Source organism: Portunus trituberculatus, chromosome 46 (genome assembly GCF_017591435.1).
Source record: "Portunus trituberculatus isolate SZX2019 chromosome 46, ASM1759143v1, whole genome shotgun sequence".
Taxonomy (NCBI): Eukaryota; Metazoa; Arthropoda; class Malacostraca; order Decapoda; family Portunidae; genus Portunus; species Portunus trituberculatus.
This window is the reverse complement of record NC_059300.1, coordinates 16556450-16563949: the sequence shown is the minus strand read 5'-3', so window position 1 is coordinate 16563949 and position 7500 is coordinate 16556450. Positions and strand designations below refer to the sequence as shown.

The 7500-nt window shown below is 41.3% G+C and overlaps 1 protein-coding gene across 2 annotated transcripts in view; it reads left to right on the top strand.

The window, feature by feature from the left end:
• LOC123519812 (spondin-1-like) overlaps positions 1–7500 on the top strand; it is a 147911-nt gene that overhangs the window by 103 nt on the left and 140308 nt on the right. For both annotated transcript variants that reach the window (XM_045281330.1, XM_045281329.1), the window contains exon 1: positions 1–123. This exon is cut by the window's left edge and continues 103 nt beyond it. The gene's annotated coding sequence lies outside the window, so the exon portion shown is untranslated. The remainder of the gene's footprint in view (positions 124–7500) is intronic.

Genomic DNA, 7500 nt, shown 5'->3' with positions numbered 1-7500 from the left:
ACTCGTGTGACTCGTGACTTGGCGAAGGCCCTCCTGTGGCTTGCAGCTCCTGTGTGTGGAGCGAGTGTGATCCGCAGGTGTCCCCACCGCATCTCCTGACTCAGCAGGAGTGTGTCTGCCGCTGTGAGTGTGATGAGATGCACCTGTGTGTGTGTGTGTGTGTGTGTGTGTGTGTGTGTGTTATTGTTGTTGTTGTTATTATTGTTGTTATTTTGTCTGTATGGAACATTCATGAGAACGAATTTTTGATATGTTTGTTTGCGTTCATGTGTTTAAGCTCACAAAATGTTTTTTTTTTTTTTCAAAGTTCCTCTCTCTCTCTCTCTCTCTCTCTCTCTCTCTCTCTCTCTCTCTCTCTCTCTCTCTCTCTTCGACCAGCAGTTGCGTTTGTAAGTTCCTCTAGTCAGCTGGTGACTGCAGCGTGTGAAGTTGTGTGTGCGTTTATCTCGCAGGAAATGATGACGTGATGAGGTGACAACACACAGACACACACACACACAGACACACACACAGACACACACACACAGACACCGTCAGACAAATGCCTTAGAGGTACTTGTATGGCTTCAAACACACACACACACACACTAGCTTCTCCCCTCGCCCACCTCTACTCCTCTCTCCTTACGCACTTAATTACTTGCAATTTAATCATCGTTTTTAACAATGAAGAATAAACTGACCCAAATTAGCCATAACGAACCGGTGCCGGTGACGCAACAGGCAGACCAAGGACACAATAACATGACATAGAGGGACGCCCGTAATACAACCTAACGTAAACAAGACCTAGGGAGGTTAGTTAGAGTGACGGAACGTGACGTTATGGTGACTTACATGACGCTCTGTAACGCAGAAGTTTACCGAGAGATGAACAACCGCAACGCAATAAAGAGACCACGCGTGACGCAAAGACGCAGAAGTGTTGAGTGTGACGCAGCTTTAAGTATTCTGCCACTCAACATGTCGCATTCAAAACAGTCGGATAATTTTTCTAGGAATGGCTGCTAGTAGGAAGAGAATGAGGAGGAGGAGGAGGAGGAGGGGAGGGAGGAGAGGAGAGGAGAGGAGAAACAAAAGTAATGTGACGGAGCAATAAAAGAGGAAGGTGCGATGATGGGGAGAATGATGTTTGGTGAGGTGAGGTGAGGGGACGCAGGGTTAGTACTAGAAGAAGAGGAAGAAGTTTGTTGCTGAGAGAGAGAGAGAGAGAGAGAGAGAGAGAGAGAGAGAGAGAGAGAGAGAGAGAGAGAGAGAGAAATATTCTATTGTATATATGAAGACTGTCCCAGCGGCCTCATTCCTTTGTTTTTAAATCGGAAATACTCAAGAGGAAGAAGAGGAGGAGGAGGACGGCAACGAGGATGGAAACTTTGAAATAAAAAGTTACGTGCTTTCGAATCAAGACCTTAGATGGTAAAGACACCTTGAAATTGAGGACAAGACAGAGGATGAGAAAGATTAAGTAAATACAGAAGATGGAAAGATTAGAGGCGGGGAAAATTGGGTGTGTGAAATGTGGAAACGAGGAGAGAGAGAGAGAGAGAGAGAGAGAGAGAGAGAGAGAGAGAGAGGATAACACAAGGGGATTGTCTTTTATCACATTTTTTAGACTTAGACAATTGAAAATGGATATTCTCTCTCTCTCTCTCTCTCTCTCTCTCTCTCTCTCTCTCTCTCTCTCTCACCCCTACAAGCACTACGCATGAGTTAACTGAGTTAAATGCTACTAGTAATGACTTATGTACTTATATTTAGCACCGGTTTCTTTTCTCAGCTCCCCGCGGCGGGTACGGTTACACGCACATGATGAATGACCTCGCTTGTCACACTTGTCACCTCCCGCGGAGCCAGACATCCGCTACTCCGGCGTTCTAATTGTCGCGCCTCTCGTCCCTAAACCACGCTCTTGTGTTTCCGGAAATTTCGCTTGATATGCATACAGAGAATTACGAGACAACGAGCTGGTGGCAAACTTGGCGTGGGCTGTTCGTCATTGTGATTATTGCGGTGGCTGTGGTGGTCAGTGTAGTGTACGTGTACAGTTTCCTGTGTTGGTCTCGTCAAGTTCTGAAGATTTATAAGGAGATTTGTCGATGAGAGACGATAGGTGGAAATAAGAAGGTAGGGAGGAAGATAGATGTATTATATATAGAATCTGTCACGTGTTGGTCTCTCTCTCTCTCTCTCTCTCTCTCTCTCTCTCTCTCTCTCTCTCTCTCACACACACACACTGTCAATGGCAATAGATATGAACACCATGGGAACCGCAGTGACAGGACAGGACAGGCTAAGATAGGGCAGGACAGGGCAGGGTGACCGGGACATGGCGGCTGGAGGGCTGGTGAGCTGGTGGTAGCGGCGGAGTATGCAAAGAGTCGCTGCCGCTGAACCTCTGTGTGTGTGTGTGTGTGTGTGTGTGTGTGTGTATCCCACCCCATCTCCAGCCAGGCATCCATCCGGCAAGCGTAAAGGGTACCCGGGTGTCGACCTCTCTTACTCACTCACACACCGCAGGCACCGACCGAACATCTGACACGGGGCGCGCTTTGCACTTTGAGTTTCGCACGACAGAGAGAGAGAGAGAGAGAGAGAGAGAGAGAGAGAGAAAGTTTGTATTCGTGGTGGGTCGGACTTGATGAAAATTTAAGCCTGGGTGAGCAGAATGAAGCAGAGACAGCTGACTACTTTAACTTTAGTCGCTTATCTCGGTCCTGCGTGTCTTTTGCTCTTTTTTTTTTTTTTTTTTTGCTTGGTAGAGAAGTGATCGTATAGCCAATACTTCGATATGCAGGAAGCAAGAGAGAGAGAGAGAGAGAGAGAGAGAGAGAGAGAGAGAGAGAGAGAGAGTCGCTAGGATATGACGGGCATGGTGCATTGAGCGGGTGGAAGGGAGGGTAAGAGAGGGCAGGTAAAGGTGGGGAGAGAGGAAGACGGGGGAGAGGGAGAGGGGAACGTTGATTATCCAGCGGCAGGGAGAGTATAACAGCCTTGACCGGTGGCTAAGTGAGCGTCACAAATCCTGAGAGAGAGAGAGAGAGAGAGAGAGAGAGAGAGAGAGAGAGAGAGAGAGAGAGAGAGAGAAACTGTAGGGTCATTAAGAAAAAATTAAGTACGATTAAACTAGTAAATCATGTGTAGGAAAAATGCTTAGAGAGAGAGAGAGAGAGAGAGAGAGAGAGAGAGAGAGAGAGAGAGAGAGAGAGAGAGAGAGAATAGGCAATGACAGCAATGACATGTTTTATGGCATGGTTAACCAAATTATTAGAGTGAAAAGAGGGTTTTTAGATGGTAAGAGAAATAGATACATAAATAGATAGATAGATAGATAGATAGAGAGAGAGAGAGAGAGGGAGGGGGTCGAGGGAGGAATCTATGACACTGCATTGGCTTCACTAGCAATGCATATCAGAGAGAGAGAGAGAGAGAGAGAGAGTTCCATAAACCACATCGCATTTAACCACTCATACATACCAAAGAAATCTTGTACCAAACTTATAAGTCTCTTTTTCATCGTAATTTCTCTTATAGTGACATCTCGGTGCCTCGTTTATGGCGTCACCAATAATACTTGCACTTTACAAAATAAGTTCGTAGTGCATTCAGTACAATAATAGCACCGAGTTGCGCAAGAGATTGCGAGACTAATTGTGTAACCCTCTCTCCATAATGTTATGGGTCTGTCAATTGTGATAAACGTACGCACATATTTTCACATGCTGCTTCCTTCTTTGCCTTTACTCCAATGATACTATAATGTATTAATGTTCTAGCTTTATTTTTCTTGTGTTTGTTTTCTTGTGTGTTAATTTGGTTTATGGAATGGCTTAGCTGCAAAATTACATAGTCTATCTTTACGTTTTACTCATTTCATTGATGTTATGATATATTGGGAGTCACATTTGGTGCGTTACCAGTTTTAGTTTAATAGTTGTGCGCCAATTTCCAGAACGTCTTTGGTGTATGATTTCTTTATATGAATGATCTATATTTTTGTTCATTTTACATATTCAAAATACTTAGCTTGCGTTTCTTTATATTAATTTTTGCTTTGTAAATTTGTCTCGATTTTTTAAAATCATTTAAGTGGTATGTACATTTGATTCACATTTTTTTTTTTTTTCATGCTAGTTTTATATACTTCATCGAGAAAGAAACACACAAAGCATTCTTTTTTTTCCGCATCCATCAGTTTTCATCGCGGATATAATGCGAGAAGTGTTTGGTTGGGAGCGAATCCTTTCCGTGTTTTGAAAGCCCAGATCCCACGGCGGCGGCGGCGTTTATCTTCTAAGGCCACCGAGTAACTCTGCAACTTGTCTTCATAAAACTTGTTGCGTAAGCGAGGTATCATCTTCACCACCTCAAGATGAACGACGGCTTCTGGTTTCACAATATATTTAATAAGATGGCGGAACTGCAACTACTCTGCGCATTATGGCCTGTATTCTGAAACGCTTCGCTGTCTCACCACAACTAATGTCAAAGGGTTTTCCTTTAAATAATGTAGAAGTATTGTACATCTATCACAGGAAAAAAAAAACACGATTAAAAAACCGTGATATTCTAAATAGAACCTTTTGAATACGGTGGTAGTGCGACGCAGAAGTTTCATAATATGGTCACATGTACAACAGTGTTTTTGTTTGCCTTTCCTTCATGGACGATCAAAGTGGCGAAACCCTGCGCCTCATCCTCTTACACGTTGATCATGGTTGCAATGAGGAAATGTTTCGTTGCAGGAAAGATTGACAGCTGAGCGATCCCTAGTGGCGGGTGTTTTGCAAGTGTTGGCGGCTTCCTTTGTTACGCTTTACCGTCTTTTTTGTCTCTTTTGCGTGTAATAGAAATATGACACTCTTTTTAGTTTGCTTTTTTATCTGAGATGTTTATTTAATTTCTTATGAGTAATTCTACATTCTTTAACTTACTGCATATAAAACTAGAGTAGTAAAGCACTTTTTTGCATTAATCGACTACTTACACAGTTATTACTCGCGTGTTTCGAAATTGTACTTGCAGAACTTGCACAAGAGTCTAGGGGATAAAGGTCATTCAGAGAGCTTTATTTTTTCTTCTATTTATAAGACTACAGACGCTACATAGGGTTGAATCACTCCATCACTTCGTTAGCGTTTACTCGAGACTTTCAAAATTATACTTGAAACTTGCAAGCAAACTGTTATTATATTGTGAAGCTTGATCAAAGATGTGAGTCAGAGATTTACACGGAAATATTCTATTCAGTTCTACGTTAGCTATAATATTTGAATCACACGGTCTCTGTTTGCTGCCAGTGGCGTCTTACGAAATTGTACATTAAATTCGCACCAGTGTCTTACTATTAAAAAAGTATCAATCAGAGAGCTACCGAAACCTTTATTCAAATCTACATTGGCTATACTTAATGATTATTATTAAGTTTACATCAGACCACTCCCTTAAGATCAAAAGGAAAAGAGAGAGAGAGAGAGAGAGAGAGAGAGAGAGAGAGAGAGAGAGAGAGAGAGAGAGAGCGAGCAAGAAAGGAATCTTTACTCAGATCGATGTCAGTCAGCTGATCTTCATTAGCGTGTGTCTAAGTCCGTGAAATCGGTTCGTGTGAGATGCCGCGAAGCGATTTTATTTTATTCTTCTTGATTTTTATATTTACATATTTTAAGATAATTATTCCTTTCTGACTTAACTTCTTGCCTCCGTGAAATCGCTTGGTGTGAGATGCAGTGATGCGACTTTAGTCTGTTTACTTTAATTTCTATGTTTATCTATTTTAAAGAGTTTCCTCCTCTCTGACTTAATAACCTAACCTCAGTACGCGTGTTTATGTCCATGAAATCGGTTAGTGAGAGATACGGTAATTATACTTTTCCATTTTTCTGTTTCTCTTAATTTAAAACGCCTGCCTCACCCTTACAACCAGAACAAACCCTACCTAACTATTCCGTCTCTCGCTACACACTGTGGTAGAGGAAAGTGCTACAATACATTCGTTGGTCGAAGACACCCTGGAGGCTCAGTGCGCGTGGAACATTATCATTCACTCACTTGACCGAATTCTATTAATCCATTAAATTCTCTTTGGCAAATGACAGCAATCTCCGGTGTGACTCCATTTCCCGAGAATGTCGCGGCCATTATCAGGGAGACGGACGGAAGGGACAAATTCCATGAGTCATTGCTGTGAATAGTGCAGTGTGAGGAAACTTGTTTAATAATTTGATCCTCACGTTTATCCTCGCCGTTGGTTCCTTGTAAATGGAAGGATAAATATTTACTTGATAATGCAAAAGGGAATGTTTACTCTATAATTTTATCAGGATATTTATTCATGGTAAAGTGTAAAGTGTAAGGATATATATTTACTTGAAAATCTTATCCTCATATTTGGTGTATTGTGAGTAGAAGGTATAGTCTTTACTTAATAACTTGTTCTTCATTCTTAATATAGTGTGAGTGCAAAAATTACTTAATAATCTGATTTTTTTTTTTGTGTGTGTGTGTGTGTGTGTGTGTGTGTGTGTGTGTGTGTGTGTGTGTGTGTTATGAGTGGAGGGGAAGAAATATTTACTTCGGAATTTGATCCTCACTCTGATCTTCATTCCTGGTACGTACATCGTAAGTGGAAGAGGAAATATTTACTTTATAATCTGATCCGCTGTCTTGGTGCATTGTAAGTGGAAGGAAAAATACCGACTTGACAACCTGATCCTGACTCCATATTCGCCTCTGCTCTGCGTTTTTGTTACGGTACATTTTTTTTTTTTTTCTCCATTTTTTTTTTTTTTTTTTTTTTTTTGTTCTGGTCATATTTAACATTACCGTGCGCTGACACCTTTGAAGCTTACTTTATATTTCTTCAGCGTAATGTAATATGTAACGTAATGTGACACTGATTACAACGTAATAGTCTTGTAATATGATGTGATAGTAAATTATAATTTTGTCTGTTGTGACCTTCATAATGGTTTGTTATGGGTGTTTGTTTAGCATTGTCTCGTATTTTCATGATGTAATATGATGTGTTGTAATACTGGTGTAATTGGATGGAAAGATATGATGACTATGCTAAAATGTAGTGATATGATAATGAGGATAGTAATTATCCAAAGCAAACACGAGTAGGTAAGGTTATTCGGGGTTTCTTCCTCTTTATTTTCCTGTTCTGGTAAATAATTCAAAGATTTATAACGTCATTCAGTGAAATTATGGTGACAGTAATTCGGGAAAGCAAGTGGGAAAGATTTTTCTCTTCTTTCTCCCTTATTACTTCTTCTTCCTGCAAGGAATTCGAAGATCTTTGGTCAGAGTAATAGAACAAGGAACGATGAACCGTCATGATGCTTGCGATGGTGTGTGTTTGTCTTCTGAGTATTCCTTCCTTCCTTGTGTTAGCTTGGAACGGCGGCAGTTAGCGCTCGAACAGAGAAACCGCGTTCTGATGCCGGAGACTCACCAGAAAGCTACTTTAATACTTTGACGTGTGTGTTACTAGATCATACT